General features: G+C 34.0%; 1 pseudogene; it reads left to right on the forward strand.

Moving 5' to 3' along the window:
* LOC144250999 (serine/threonine-protein kinase ULK1-like) overlaps positions 1-17,591 on the forward strand; it is a 57,822-nt pseudogene that overhangs the window by 20,873 nt on the left and 19,358 nt on the right.

The following is a 17,591-nucleotide window of genomic DNA, read 5'->3' on the forward strand; positions in this document are numbered from 1 at the left end:
GAGTTGCCATGGAAGTGAATGTTGTTGCTTTAGTTGAAGAATTGGCGGTTCTTCCTTCAAATGCCTCTGAGAATAGTAAAATGACCAGACATGGGAGATCATCTCACCTCGCTAGAGCACCAAGTTTTCTACCAGAAATAATTCTTACTCTCACTGTCATATAGTTCCTACAGTCACATTTGAATGAAACTCACTTCAGTTTCTATTCCTTGGATTGACCATGTAACCATGTCTATAGATTTCAGAGCTCATTGAAGATCTGTTTCTTAGTTTGTATTATAAATAGAGCCTGAAATTGTTGGGTCTTGAAAATATAAGAACATAAATGCCAGGGTTACTGATCTTCCATAAAGAAAGTCTATAAAAATAACTCCAAGTGAAGAATTTTCCTATGTAGGTGATTATGAGTCTATTGAGAAAAATCTGCAGTGCACCTGTCCTCCATTGAAATTTCTGGCAGAATCCAACTGGCTCCTTTGCTGAAACTGTTTACTGAAATTTTAAATATTCTTTTTTTAAGACTATAGAGGGTGTGAGGCTACCAGCGAACAGCTTCCACCTAGCCAGTTTTTCCCTGACAACTGCTGCTGTTAAACTCTTTTATGAACACTTTTGTTACACTAAAAACTATTTCTGGGTTTTATTTGTCCATTGTCTCTATGTAATTGCACCCCCAGTGTTTGCCTCTTGCCAGTGTTTGTGCAGACACACACCATTTGTTTTGAGTCAAATTCAGGGTGCAGTCAGTAACTGCTGTATGCATCTAAATACATACTTTTTTACCATAGTTTTTTAAAAATGATTTTCCCTAGAGTGGAAATTGATGCATACTCTACCCTCATATATTGGTAAAATCAAGAAAGCTTTTAAAACCAACTTCATCATTTTATTAAACTAGTTTTTCTATCAGTAAAAGTTTTACCAAAAATATGTAGATTTCTGTAAGCCCTTGCTTATCTGAATGAAACACTGAAAACACAGCTTGTTTTCTACTTGATGTGAAATAATTCAGTCTCTATAACAAAATATCTCAGTTCAACACTAAAAACTTAGAATGTGTACAATGTTTATTTATGTGTAGCAACTGTGTATATGTATATTGGTATAACTATATATGTATATATACAATTTAAATTTATTATGCATAATATATATATATATATATATATATTATATATGTTAGAAGCTCTTCTTATTTTAGTGCTATGTTATGAGTAGGGTTAGATATAATGAGGTTACTTTCTTTTGGAATTATGTACATCAGTTAGTGCACTGTGTGTAAATAGTTTTTATTTATTTTTCTTCTATCTTTTTTTATATACAGTTAGTAGCCAAATGAAGATAATAGTTGGCTGATTTGCAGAGAATGCATTAGACTCTGATATAAAATGTTTTTATTTTCAATATGTACTCAAGTTTCTAAGACTAATTTATTTCAGATCTGGAAAATTAGGTGTCTTCTTAGAATAGTGATTAGGAAATCTTTGTGCAACTCATTAGTGATATTAGTTTTATCAGAGTGTCTCTCAGATTAATCCTTAGAAATTTGTTGGGCATTTATCCAGTGATCAACATCAAAGAGCAAATCATGATGTAAATTGACATATAGAAAGTAAGAACCACTCATTATAAAATCATTGGATATGTTTGTTAAAACATGAGCACTTATATGTTTTAAAAGTTGAAGAAGTGAAAAAATAGTGAGGAAAACATTGAAATGGTATCAACTTATCAAGTTGCAGCAACATGGTAAGTTGGAGTGTCACTAGAGGAGCTGAATTATTAGGTTTATTTCCAGACCTTCTTAGAGAAAAGTTGGAAAATAAGAAAAAGGTGGGGACTAAAGCTAATGAAGAATGAGAAGGGTAAAGATGACAGACAAAAAAGGGGAAAAAAGCAGGAGCTAATTGTTAAGGGAGGTGAATACAGGTTAGATATTAGAAAGTGGATGAACAGAGTATTAGAAAAATAAGAAGATCTGAGTTTCCGTTACCAAAGCTGGTCTAAAAGATAAAGTAAAAATTTCTAACAGTTCTGATCTTTGACAATATTGAAAAGAAATAAAGGAATGAGTTTCAGATCATAAAAAGCTATATTTGGTTTATCATAAATAAACATAAACATATATTATTCCCTGTGAATGTATATAATTAAATAACATATGAAAGATTTATAATTCCTAAGACCATAAATATTGCCCAAAATAATAAAATTGTTAAATAAAAAGAGGGTATATTATGGGATGGTCAGCAAAGTCATGGCCTGGTAAAATGTTTCCTGGAAAATGTAAATAATAATAATAAAGAGTAAACAGAAATAATGTGCAGAGACAGGGAAGGTGGCAGAGTGGCTCTTTGTCCATGTGGCCACAGTTATTTATAACAATAGTTTACAATAGGTTATTAGTACCATAACCACATTATTGTTTAGAGTATCAGTAAGGTTGCTTATTCTGTAGTTACATTTTACAGTTACATTATGTAATGTTAGGAGCTTTGTGCAGCTCTCAAGAATATCCATTGTCCACAGTTACTGTTAGGCAGGCAGCTCCAGGAGTACTGGTGTTTGATGAAACATTGTAGTTAATATTAAACTTAAAGATGCTTCCAATGCTCCTGATCCACATGACACATTCTGAGTTGCAAATAAATGAATTGCCCCATAGAAAATCTAAATGAAGGGCCATTGCATCTTAGTTTAGGGCATAACAGATCAAGTGAATGCATAAATCTTTCGTTCTGATTCTGTCCCTGTGCAAAGGGGAAGGATAAAATGATGAAGACATAGAAATTGTATTTTTAGATAGAGTTTTTTAATTTCCAAGAAAAAGAAGTGGAAGTAATCCAAATAAAGAATGTAAAAAAGAATCAAGACCACAGATCTAGAGGTTGCTTATGAAAAAACAAAGGGAAGGAGAAATGAGGAGGGAACCAAATAAAATAACTAGGTAATTTTGAAAATAATGATAAGAAGACTGAGGGAATGCATTTCAGCTGGTTTCAGTATATTTGCATTGAATACAAAGATGAGTTTATTACTAGTCAGAGATGGTTGTGATCAGGGGAAATGGATAGAATTGGGGAAACCGCCACTATTCTTTTTTTCTCCATAACTACCAAGCATATGGAAGAATGTGGCATTGATGTCAGTAGTTGAGATGAGAAACATATCATTTCAGAAGCATTGGAAATTTTTAAAGATAGTTAATTTGAAGCTGGGGTTGTGACTCAGTGGTAGAGCGTGCACCTAGCATGTGTGTGGCCCTGGGTTTGATTTTCAGAACCACATAAAAACAAATAATAAAGGTATAAAAAAGATAGTTAATCTTCTCTTTGCTGAAACCATGGTTATAGGCATTCTAGAAATGCACTCTATTACGAAGCTACATCTTCATCTTTAAATAGCTAATTTTCTGATAGGACAGGTATTTCATGAAAATTCTTGAAAGTCTAACAAGATATACCAAAACAGGCTCCTTTTGAAAAGACCAGACTCTATAGGTTAATTCTTTGCATACCAAAGCTTTTATTCTTTGTATATATGCCAATGAATTTGAAATAAAAATGTATTCATATCTGATAATTATTTGACATTTCAGTTCACTTTTCCTTTTGGATTACCATATTTTAATACTTTATGCTTATTATACATTATTTATTATATTTGCTTCCTATATCTTTTCACATGAGTTGATAAAGAACTTTCAGTTGGTTAGACCAGAGGATACAGTAAAAGAAGACACACCACTGTCCTGCATGGACAGTGAGCCATAACCCCACCCTGCTAAAGTATTGTATATATAAGCAAACCCATGATACTCCATGTTGATTCAGCAAGAATGTCTGGGTGGTTTGTCATATTCATGATTTGTGGATTATGTATCCCTTTTGCTTTTTTCTCTCATGAAAATAATTAAACTTCTATGATTATCTTGAGTTATTAACTGAATATTACATAAAATGTACAACCATTATTTAATATCTTCTTCCAAACTCATACAGCCTATTCTAGATAGTAGATGTTTTCTTCAAAAGAATACAGTAGGGACGACAGAAGCAAGGATATGCAAATCAGATAAATTTTGTAATAAAATTCTCTAGAAAGAATTATATTAAAATATTTGAAATGCTAGATTGTCCCCTAAGTGGTGGGAAGATAGTTAATTTTCTTTTTACTGAAACCATGGCTATGGAGGACAAATAGCACATGTGAGACCCTGAGTTAGATCCTCAGCACAACATAAAAATAAATAAAATAAAGGTTTTAAAAAATACACCAGTGTCTACATTGGCATATAAGTTTAAGAATACATTTTTAAAGACACACCAAAATGGTTTCAAGAAAAATCTTTATCTCAGACATTTCTAAAATTAAATTTCCACAATTGGAATTCTTATACCTGTTAGGTGAATTATGAGACTCTATTTTTTCTCCAAATTAAAAAAAAATTCATAGGTGACAATAATTTTCAAATCTTGGGAGATGGACATAAAAATATTGGATTAAGGGTAGTGTGTGAAACAAAACCTGTTTAAAATTTAATTTCAATTGTAGTATAATACCCAATGTATTGAATAATTACTTTGAACCCATATAGTATTTGATACCCCTGTTTATTCTGTGTCCATCATCACTCATGTGATCATGTCTGTAATCATGCACACAAAGTATTATTTTGTATATTTTATTCATTTCCTGTAAAACTATTTGTAGGAAATTATGATTTTCTGAAGTTGGTTTTTTATTTTGTTTTGTTATGTTTTGTTTAAACCCAGAGTTGCAAATTTAAAATTACTTACACAAACCACTGTGTATATTCCCTTTTATTGCCTTCTTTGGTTGGGTGGTTTACTTTTTAATGGTGGGCCTGAACACAGATCCTTTGCATGCTAAGCAGTGGTTCTATCACAAAGTTTTTCCCATAGAGTGCTCTGATTCGTTGGATGATTGAGTAAACCGAAGATTCAAGAAATTGCCCCCAAAGCACCAAGATGAGTCCCTTCAACACAGGAAAACATGAAATTGAAAGACTGCATGTAATCCCAGACAACTTAAAAAGTTGCTGTGTTTTATTTCACATGCCATTTGAAACCTTGTTTAACAGTCCAGAGCCTCTTATTCCAGAATCTGAGGTTTGTCCTTTATTTAATAAAAGTTCATTCTACACTATCCCAGAAAATGATACATCGTTTATATTTCTTGGAACATTCCGTCAATTCTGGCCTGCTTTCTCTCTATTTTTGCACGATTGCCACCTTTTTTATCTCTGCCTATAGGTATGTTCTCCACATTTGTTCTGTCACCAACATTTGGAGCCATTGAGCTACGATGTTCATGTGACCATAAACCTCTCTTTAGAATGTGAAAGACCAAGCTTTTGAAATTTTCCAGAAATCTTTCATAACATGAGTTCAGCTTTACTCTTTATCCATTTCCCCCAACTTCACTGTCCTCTGTCATTGCTCCTTACCAGTTCCTATATTTTGAGATAAATACTGACCCATTTAATGCTTGATTTTGTATCCAACTACAGCCTTCAAGCTTTTTCCAGTTTCTGCCTCTGGCTGGTAACTTCACTTCTTTAGTCTCTGCTGAGAAAGCCACTATACCTGTTACCATTTTTTCTCTACTCTCACTTACAAGGAACTTAATCATTTGGGTTCAAGTAAACTGTTGTCTCCAAGATAATGTAAAAGAGGTCCCCTCAATCCAAGAGCCAAAGAACTAGACAAGGGAAGGAGTAATTTGAGGTCAACTGGTAGATATCTAGTAGAATGGCTGAAATGCTAAGGTAGCCCCAAGGAAAGAAAAAAACACTTTATGACAAGGAGATTCATAATCATGAGGGAATGAACAAACAGACTGAGTCTTTTGGAACATATATTTTTTTCAGAATAATGAATTAACACCTTGCATATACAAGTTTTTTTAAATAATAGTGTAGATATTCTCAGTCATTGTGGAAATAACTACTGATTAATAGTTTCTTTTGAAAAGTTACTGTTACAAGAAAAAGAATAGAAGATGGTGTGGATTCCTACATTTAAAAAATTAATTGTTTTTTTTAAATGACAGTGGAATGTGTTACAATATTTATTACACATATACAGCATAATTTTTATATCTCTTGTTATATATAAAATATGCTCATACCAATTCATGTCTTCATACATGTATTTTGGATAATGTTGACTATCACATTTCACCATTCTTGCTAAACCCTGCCCCCTCCCTTTACCTCCCACTCCTCTGCCCTACTAGAGTTCATCTGTTTTTCCCATGCTTCCCCTCCATACCCCAGTATGAATCCTACATTTCTTATATTGTTTTTTAAATTAACTTACCTTTTTTTCATCTTGAGTGGATATAGTTTGAGATTTTTTTGCATATTGAACCTGTTGATATGTAGTTTGTCCCAGGTAGACTGTTGAAGTTTTATATTACTAAAAGCATTCCATGAAGTAGTAAATATCTGGTAGGTACAATGGTAACCTCTAAGCACAGCTAGTTGGAAGTCTGAGACAGGAGCATGGCAAGTTTCAGCCAGAACACTTTAGAGAGACCCAGTGTCCAAAAAAAAAAAAAAAAGAAAAAAAAAAGCTTTTGGGTTCAACACTGGCAGAGTGCTTGCCAAGGTTCCAATGTCCTGGGATTAAATCACTGAGTTCACACAATTATACCCCACCAATAATCATCTAAAAAGGTAAAAAAAAAAATCACCTAAACATCAAGCTTATTATTACTTTTCATTTTTGATAGACTCTTATTCTGTATAAATCTTCTAATTAGTTTAAATACATATATTTTAATATAAATATGCATTTAATATTTAATATATATATATTTTTTTTCAGCTGAATCACTTGATATAAATTATCTGAAGAAGAGGAGGAAGGTTTTTGTAGCATCAAAAAAAAAAAGGCCACAGATGTGTACACATATATTTTTAAATTTCCGATTTTCTTCTGTGTTACTTGTTTTAAGAAGTTTATAAATCCAAATATAATTTTCTTTCATAACAGTGCTTTGAAATCCCAAAGTGATAATTGATATTTAAGTCTCAAAATATTTAACTGATTATGACTCTGAAAATAGCATTACAACTTATGATAACATATAGGTAAACATTTGTGCTTCCATTTTTCTATCCTCCTTAAATGATGAAGATGTTAAATATCCATTTAAAATAATGAACACATATAATGGCAGTGGCAACTGAGTGCATTGATGGTAAAGGATAGTCCTTCCTAATAGCTCAGTTTTAATTACATATGAACATGCTTTCATGCAAAGTTAAATATTTTATATGGCCTAGACCTCAGTGTCTCTGTCAATGCAAATAGTATCCTCAAAAAGATATCCAATGGCCTATTAAGGAAATTGAAACCTCCCAGAAAGAGACCATTGCTTTTGGGTTCAAGCAAGACGTCTTTAGTTATTTTTTCCTTTTTTAAAAAATTTTTTTCAAAATTTTTCCAGTTCATTATGTAAGGGAGTGTACATCAAAGGTAGGAATAAGATTTCAACAGAAAGAGTCTTTCTTCAGACAGGTTTATTGGCATTCTGGCAACTCTCACTCATCTCTGAGATGCTATGTTGCTATGTGACACCAATGTATGATACCATCTCCACTGCCATGCTGAACTTAAGACCTAGCTATGTGCATGAGGTTATGGCTCAGAGGTAGAGTGCTCGCCTACCATGCATGAGGCACTGGGTTCAATTCTCATCACCCAATAAAAATAAAATAAAGATATTGCTATAGCTAAAAACAAATATTAAAAAAGACATAGCTATGTAGTATATAACATGTACTGGATAGTCTTAAACCAGCTGGATTTCAACTTTGAGTTTCCAGATACCAGACTTTCTTGCCTAATGACCTCCATGTTTTGTTTTGTTGTTTTAAATTTCATGCACAGTTCATAGCTGTCTTCCAGCAGCTCTGCACTGTTTCATCTTTTATAGCAACAAGGATTTTAACCAGACTCCGAGTTAAGATTCCAGAAGATCTATGCATTTCGGGGTTTTGGGTAAAATGGAGTTTGTTCTTATTCATAGCAGAAAAAAACTTTCCAAGTGTGATACCCAGAGACTTCCTGGATTCTATACATGTACCCGGTAAACTTAATTCTGTTACCATTAGATTTTTCTGAGGCCCTAGCACTACTCATCTGTGAATCTCAATGAATATGTTTTCAACAAATCAAAAGTATCTTCTAACTGATTTCAGTGAGCTAGTTACATAGAAAGAATTTTAGCAACACTCACAGTGATAGATATTTTAGCTGGAAAGTTGAGCAGCCCATCTCAGATACAGCTTGCTCTTTGACTTAATGAAGCATGCTCTGGCACATTAGTGTCATGATTATGTCCCAGTGCCTGCAGAATCCCCTGCAAATTAAAAGCAGAGAATAGTGTGTTGGAGGCAAAGTGGCACTGTAGGGATGTGGGCCATTGGATCAGCTGGAGAGAGACAATAACACATAGTCACATTTGAGGATCTGTGTGTGCTTTTAAATATATCTTCACAGCATTTTGGAATTATACTCTTCCTCTAAAAAATGGAAAATTTGCTATGGGGTCTATTTCATGCTTCAGTTAGTCACTGGAATAATTTGAAATGTACCACTGAGTAAACATCCACAAATATTTCTGTAGATAAGATATTTTTTAAAAAAGAAAAGAAGATGAAGAAACTCTTTATTTCTTTAGAAAATTTCTTTACTACTTTATAAAAATGATGCAATGAACAGGTTTCCCTTGTTGCAATGCATATAATTATAATAAATTAGGGAATATTTGTACTTACATACTATTGCTTAATCTAAAGGTAGATGTAGATACTTGGAGAGACCTCTATATTTATGATAAATCTTTGAAGACCTCTAGATTGGTCTCAACTCTAGGTAATTAGCAATATATTAGTTTTGGTGTAAAACAATATAAAGTCTGTGAAACTCATTAAAATTTACTCCTTTTTTATTTATTTTTAATTTTTTTTCCTTTAGTAGTAGGTGTACTAAGGTAACTATTTTTTTCTAGTTTTACTTTTTATTTCATATTTTTTATTTTTTTTAAAATTTGTTTTAATTAGTTACACATGACAGTACAATTATCTTGACATCATCATACATTTGAATCAGATGGGACATAATTTCTCAATTTTCTGAGTGTACAGGTTGCAGAATTACATTGGTCATGCAGTCACATAAATACCCACAGCAATAAAAATGACTATTTTATTCTGCTGTCCTTCCATTCCCCCTTCCCATCCTCTCCCCTCCCATCACTTCTCTCTACCCAATCTAATGTGACCCCCTTCTTTTTTTTTCCTCTCACATTGTCATACCTGAATTCTGTATAACGAAGTGGGTCTCCTTTCCTCTTCCATGCAATTTCCCTTCTCCATCCCTTTCCCTCCCACCTCTCTTCCCTATCTAAATGTAATTTTTTTTCTCATGCTCTTCCACCCTACCCCATTTTGAGTCAGCTCCCTTATATCAGAGAAGAAATTTTGCATTTGTTTTTTGGGGATTGACTAACGTCACTTAGCTTAATCTGCTCTAATGCCATCCATTTCCCTGCAAATGCCATGATCTTGTTATTTTTTAGTGCTGTGTATAAATGCCACCTTTTTTAATCCATTCATCCATTGAAGGACATCTAGGTTGGCTCCACAGTCTAGCTATTGTGAATTGTGCTGCTACAAACATTGATGTGGCTGTGTCCCTGTAGTATTCAATTTTTAGGTATTTTGAGTATAGTTTGAGAAGAGTAATAGCTGGGTCAAATGGTGGTTCCATTCCTAGTTTTCCAAGGAATCTCTATACTGCTTTCCAAATTGGCTGCACCAATTTGCAGTCCCATCAGCAATGTATGAGTGTACCTTTTTACCCACATCCTTGCCAGCATTTGTTGTTGTTTGACTTCATAATTTCTGCCATTCTTACTAGAGTGAGATGGTATCTTAGGGTTGCTTTAATTTACGTTTCTCTGATTGATAGAGATGGTAAGCATTTTTTCTTGTATTTGTTGATAGATTGCATATCCTCTTCTGAGAAGTGTCTGTTCAGGTCCTTGGTGTATTTGTTGTTTGGGTTATTTGTTTTTGTTGTTGTTGTTGTTTAACTTTTTGTGTTCTTTGTATATCCTAGAGATTAGAGCTCTATCTGATGTGTGAGGGGTCAAAATTTGTTCCCAGAATGTAGGCTCCCTATTCACTTCACATATTATTTCTCCTGCTGAGAAAAAAACTTTTTAGTTTGAATTCGTCCCATTTGTTGATCCTTAGTTTTAAATCTTGTGTTATAGGTGTCTTATTAAGGAACTTGGAGCCTAACCCCATGTGATGGAGAGTAGGGCCTACTTTTTCTTCTATTAGTTGCAGAGTCTTTGGTTTGATTCCTAGATCCTTCATCCATATTGAGTTAACTTTTGTGCATGGCGAGAGATAGGGATTCAATTTCATTTTGTTGCATATGGATTTCCAGTTCTCCAAGCACCATTTGTTGAAGATGCTATCTTTTCTCCATTGCATGATTTTAGCATCTTTGTCTAATATAAGGTAGTTGTAATTTTGTGGATTGGTCTCTGTGTCCTTTATTCTTTAGTATTGGTCTACCAGCCTGTTTTGGTACAAGTACCATACTGTTTTTGTTACTATAGATCTGTAGTATAGTTTAAGATCTGGTATAGCTATACCACCTGTTTCACTCTTCCTGCTTAGAATTGCTTTAGCTATTCTGGGTCTCTTGTTTTTCCAGATAAATTTCATAATTGCTTTTTCTATTTCTGAGAAGAAATGCCACTGGGATTTTGATTGGAATCACATTGAATCTGTAGAGTTCTTTTGGTGATATGGCCATTTTAATAATATTAATTCTGCCTATTCATGAGCAAGTTGTATCTTTCCATCTTCTAAGGTCTTCTCCTATTTCTCTCTTTAGGGTTCAATAGTTTTCATTGTATAGATCTTTCACCTCTTTTGTTAAGTTGGTACCCAAGTATTTTTTTTTTTTGAGGATAGTGTGAATGGAGTAATTTTTCTCATTTCCATTTCAGAGAATTTTTTACTGATATACAAGAATGCCTTTGATTTATGGGTGTTGATTTTATATCCGGCCACTTTGCTGAATTAATTTACTAGTTCTAGAAGTTTCTTTGTAGAACTTTTTGGGTCTGCTTGGTATAGGATCATATCATCAGCAAATGTGCTAGTTTAAGTTCTTCTTTTCCTATATTTATGTCTTTAATTTCTTTTATCTGTCTAATTGCTCTGGCTAGTGTTTCAAGAACTATGTTGAATAGAAGTGTTAAGAGAGGGCATCCCTGTCTTGTTCCAGATTTTAGAGGGAATGCCTTCAATTTTTCTCCATTTAGAATCTACACTGTCCTGAGGCTTAGCATAGATAGCTTTACAATGTTGAGGTAAGTTCTGGTTATCCCTAGTTTTTCCAGTGTTTTAAACATAAAGGGATGCTGTATTTTCTCAAATGCTTTTTCTGTGTCTATCAAGATGTTCAATGGTTCTTATCTTTAAGTCTATTGATGTGGTGAATTACATGTATTGATTTCTGTATGTTGAACCAGACTTGCATCCCAGGGATGAAACCCTCTTGATCATGGAGCATGATCTTTTTGATGTTTTAGTATCCAATTTGCCAGAATTGTATTGAGGATTTTTGCATCTATATTAATTAGAAATATTGATCTGAAATTTTCTTTCTTTGAAGCATCTTTTTCTGGTTTTGCAATCAGGGTGATATTGGCCTCATAGAATGAATTTGGAAGTACTCCCTCTTTTTCTATTTCCTGAAATAGATTTAAGAGTATTGTTATTAGTTCTCCTTTAAAGTATTTTTTCTTTTCTTATTGTAAATCAGACAATATCAGTAAACATTTTTATCCAACCTCTTTATTGAATGATAGAAAAAATATCTTTGAATGATGTTATTGGAGAATTAAAGTATTTGAGGTGTTTCTTGCTCCGTTTTTTTTTTTTTTACATTGTCTGTATTATTAAGGCTGAGGTTTTGCATGTATTGGGATGAATTATTCTTTTGAGGATATTTGCAGCTTTCTCTTTAGAATGTACCCTGGGGAAGGGGTGACATCTCAGTGTCAAGTACCCACTTTGACATGACTAAGGTGCTAGGTTCACCAACCAGGATCTTTCTGAGAGAAGAGAATAATTTCCAGTAAGAATGACAATTTAAAGCTATACATATATTAACTATTAATTAAATGATGTTCAAAGTGATCTCTATAAGTCCACAAACTGGAGAGATGATGTGAGAAATACATCTGTACACCTGGCTGAAAAAAAAGGCATTTGTGATAGTAAAATCATTAGCATGCAATTCAAAAAGGAAGAAGAATAAAACTGATGTGATAAACATAGATGGGGAGGAAATAAGGAAAAAAAAGTAATAAAAATGAGAAAGTATTGGACTTGAAGTAAGAAAAAAATGGTGATGGGGAAAACAGGAGAGGAACAAAAATCTTAGAAAATGAGATGAAACATGAAGAGAGAAAAAAAAATGAGGAAACCTCATACACAATATCTGACACAAAAAAAAAAACAAAAGCAAAAGAAAAGCTTAAAAATTCTCTTTGTTGATGGTATTGAAATTGGGAAATTTCTTTCTAGGATCTCCTATTATAGAAACCAAAACCATGGTGGGATTGCTTGGAGGCAGATGTAGTCCAAATCTTTTCTGGTCTTTCCAGCCCAAACACACCTAACCTGGTAGTGACGTGGTAGTGGAGTACACAAGCTGAGCTTCTCTGTTATATCCAGCTCCTTGCATAAGGTGCTTAGGGAAGGTTTCTATTGCAGATGAAAACTCACCCCCAGTACTTTTTTTCTTTTTTAAAGTCAGGGATGGTTTGTGTCTCTCTGATAAACCCATTGAAGAGACCCATGGGTGAGAACTATGGAGTCTGGGGACTACTCTGTAATGCAGATCCCAATTGTGGACTTCTTCAGTCAGTGATCCCAGGGGTGTGCAAAATTACAAGTGTCTGACAGATTTTCTGGCACTCTCTTTGAGCATGGTAGATGAGGTCTGTTGGCAGAATCTGTGCTTTGTTCTGGAAAATGAAAGAAACTATATTCTCGCCAGACCTTGCTTCAGCACTCCTGGACCCTTCTGCTTCTTGATTGCCCACACAGCTTTTCTCCCTGATGACAACTATTTTCAAAGCACCTATTTGAAATGTGCAAATGCCCCTGTTGGCCTCTACTATATAAATTGTCCTGTTGTCAAAACACATCTCTTGCTGATAAGTGTTTTCATCACATTCCCTTTAGTCTCTATCATAGACCCATATTGTCAGGTTGAACAACCACCATCCTGTGAGGATAGCTTGCAGCTGCTCCTTGGAGATACAAGACAGGCAGGGTGTTCTGATCTCTCACGTAGGCAAACCATTCCAAAAGGGGCTTGACCACAGGGGTCCATTGCATCACCCAGAAAGAGCATAGAACCACCTCTGTGGCAGAAGTGGGAGGAAATAATCAAAAAGAAAATTCTCTAAAAGCAAATACTCTAAAATCGTGGTGAGTTGACCATACCTGGGATATCTGCTCACATGTATGGTGCTGCATACTGTGACTATTCTACCAGACACATCCCTGGCATTGATGTCAGAGAATTGCAAATACCACATCAGAATGAAAGTGCCCCAGGGTTTTGTTGTCCAATGTAGACCACAAGACCTGCAATATCTCCTCAGAGCTCTCAGAATATGTGTCTCATTTTTTTTTTAACTCAGGGATAGCATGTGTCTGTCTGATAAACCCATGAATGAGACCCATGGGTGAGACACATGGAGTCCCAAACCCAGCCTGAATAGTAGTTGGGTGTGCCTCCAGAGCCAGTGAATTCAATGCACATTGAAGTATTGAAAAAAAAAAAGGTTCTTTTTTTAAATGCTGGGGTTTCTGATGTTTTATGAGAAATGACTAGAAAAATGTCCCCAAGTAAAGAAGATTTCTTTCCAGGTACTCTGATACTGCTCACAGGAATTTCCAGTACATGCATCCTTCTCTAGACTATTTGTATAACTTGTAGCAACAAACACTGATGTTGACATATCTTACAAGTATGCTGATTTTAATTCCTTGCAATAAATACCAAGTTGTAGTATGGCTTGGTGTTGAGGTGGTTATATTCATAGTTTTCTTGAGGAACCTCCACACTTCTTTCCAGTGTAGAAGTTTGAAGTTTCAGTCTCAAAAACAATGTATGAGAGTAAGTGTCTGTCTACTTTTTTCCTCCATTAACTAATGAGATTTGTAGAATTTTCCTCCTCAGCTTATTAGAAAGGAGCTTCCCCTTTTCCACCCTTTGCATTTTCCCCTAACACTGCAACAGAATATTTGTTTTGTGAAATAATTTAGTACTCTAAAAGCCAAAATTCTGAGTTTCGTTTGGTCTCAGGCTCTCTACAGTTGGTCTTCTGTGTTTTTCTGTGGCAGCTCTTTTCCATCCAGAAATCACACACCAAAAAAAAAAAAAAAAAAAATGACTCATGCCCTGAAAAATAGTCAGGAAGTGATGGGTGTTTTTGTGCTGCCATCTTTTTATTGGTATAAGTTTTTGCACTCTCAGCAAAATGTGTCACTTATTTTACCCAGATTGAGTGTGCTGTTACATAAAGGTAAAAGAGAGAAACATTTCTTCATCCAAATTTGTCATTTTATTAAACTATATGTTGCTCTCAGTGAAATTTTTACTAAAAGCTCTTTAGCTTTTAGTAAAAGCTAAAAATGACATTTTCTGGTAAATGGACGGAGTTGTTGACTGTCATGCTAAGAGAAATAAACCTATCCCCAAAAAACAAAATCTGAATGTTTTCTCTGATATGCAGATGTTAATTCACATTAGGAGGGGGCTACGGAAGAACACATGGTTATATTAGATAGAGGGGAGTGAAAGTAGGGGAGGGAAGGGACATGGGAATAGGAAGAATAGTAGAATGAAATAGACATTATCTTTTGTACCTATATGACTGCATGACTGATGTGATTCTGCAACATGTAGAATCAGAAAAATGGGGAAATTATACACCAACTATGTATGATATATCAAAGTGCATAAATAATTCTACTGATGTGTGTAATTGAAAAATAAAAATATTTTGTAAAAGCCTGACCACTCATATCAATGTTTATAGCACCTCAAAGCACAACAGCTAAGCTAAGCAACCAATGTAGGTGCCCTTAAACAGATAAATGGATAAAGAAAGTGTAGCATATAAACACAATTGAATATTACATAGCCATAAAGAAAAATAAAATTATGGCATTTGCTGGAGAATGAATGGAATTGGAGACTATCATGCTAAGGGAAATAAGCCAATCCTCCCAAAAAACAAATTCCAAATGTTTTCTCCCAAATACAGATTTTCACATATAACAAGAGGGCTTAGGGAAAATAGAAGTTCATTGGTTTAGACAAAGGGGGATGATGTGAGGGGGGATGGGATTAAGAAAGATAGAAGAATGAATTGATCATAATTTTTATATGTTCACATATGAATACATAACCAGTGTAACTCCACATCATGTACAAGAATGGGAAGTTCTACTTAATCTATGTATGTCAAAATATTCAAACGTCATGTATAAATAAAAATTTAAAAAATTAAAAAGAAAAATATGAGCAATAATATATTCTAATTGTTAGATAAATGTGCATATTAAATACATAGTAATAAAAAAGAAAGGTATTAAATGGTGTATCATATTAAGAAATATCCAAATACAGGTTATATTCACAGAGTCACTATTAGTTCCAGCTTAATATATGCATAAATCACACAAGATATGCAAATAAGAAATAGGAGAGGAGAGAGGGAATGAAGAATGGGAATGGCAGAGAGTACATGGAGTAAGAGAAGGAAAACCAAGCAGGTATATATAGATTGGGGAGGAAAGTTAAGTCATATACTAGAAGGAAAAGCAGCAGTGTACAACATTTTGAGTACACTGCTGATTTCCCACTTTCAAATTGAATGGGGATAGTGTAAAACTTCATCACTTTTTTTCTGCATCAGTCACTGTTGGAAAATAATTGAGGAGTGCAGACCTGATAATGCAGAATTTAATATTTATAGAACCATAAACGATTATAAAACCATACGGTTGGTCATGCACAAGTACAATAGTGAAACAGAAAATGTTACTACCTCCTAGAATGATTCATATAGGGAATACACAGCATGTGGAGAAGTAGAAAAGAGTACAAATGGTAAGAAATGCTCTTCAAATCTGAAGCTTTCTAAGATGTCCTTTGAAATACCGGGTCTCCTTCTAAGACCAGGATGTTAGAGGGAAGGATTTGGGGTTATATTCTTACAAGAAAATTTAAGGCAGAATATTTGGCAAAAGCCTACATATACACAAAACTCTAAAACTTTAATAAATCATCAGTTAGAAACCCTATTTGAAATGCGCATTCTGAATCAGGTGTTGTTTCTACATTTCCATTATTATCTAAGTTATTCCTATGATTCTTGTCAACAGAACACATTTTAAGTAGAAAGTAAAAGAATTTCCTTTTAGCAAAACTAAACACAAACCATTAGAACCTAGAGTTTAGGACATAACTAAACTGAAAGCCTATGTCTTCTGAACAGGTCTTTTTGCAAGTGGGAAGGGCTCAAAATTTGAACATTTTCTAAATTTGGAGTAAAGAAGAAGTTGGAATCATCTGTACACAGAATGTAAAATGGAAAGAATCAAGACCACAGATTTAGAGATTACTTTTGAAAAGATTCAGGGTAGGGGAAATGAGACATAAACAAAAGAAGTTAGCAAGGTAATAGTCTTGGAAATAATAAATCTGAGACAAGGTAATTCATCTACTATGAGTAGATCTGCCATCAAGAAGTGATGAAATGATTATTGGTTCAGAGATGATTAGAACCAAGAAGAACTGGTAGAATTGGAAAAATCTTCAGCCACAATTTTCTCTTTTCCATAACTATCAGTCATAGCAATCCATAAGGCATTGAGAGAGTCATTCCAATGAGAAGAAGCATTTCAGAATCATTGCGTTTTTAAAAAGTCTGCTACTGTTTCATTCTTTTTTTTTTTCTTGTGTTGATGCCTAGAAATGAAATCATGACCTAGGGCTTTCTAGGAATGTACTTCTAACTGAGCTACATCTTCATCCTTAGCAATTTTTTTTTATAAACAACACTTGAATAAAAATATTTGAAAAACTGCAAGATATATCAAAAAAGCCTTGATTTAAAAGGCTATTCTATAGTTTGTTGCTTGAAGATCAAAGATTTTATTCTTATTATTCATAGGAATGACTATGAACTATAAAAGGTTATGGATATTTGATAATTCTGTGCCTTTTCATTTTAATCCTTTGCCTTTGAAGAGCCTTATCTGAATATTTTATGTTCATTATATCTTATTTCTTAGGTGTGGGACTTATGTCTTCTCCCATGAGTGGATTGAGAAATTTTAAGCTGGCTAACCCCAAGGAGGTTCAGATAAAAAGAAGGTTTGTCGAAATGAACCAAGTAAGCATACAGACACCAAGGCAAAGGCTCCTAGAGCAAGGCTT

Source organism: Urocitellus parryii, chromosome Y, assembly GCF_045843805.1.
Source record: "Urocitellus parryii isolate mUroPar1 chromosome Y, mUroPar1.hap1, whole genome shotgun sequence".
NCBI lineage: Eukaryota > Metazoa > Chordata > Mammalia > Rodentia > Sciuridae > Urocitellus > Urocitellus parryii.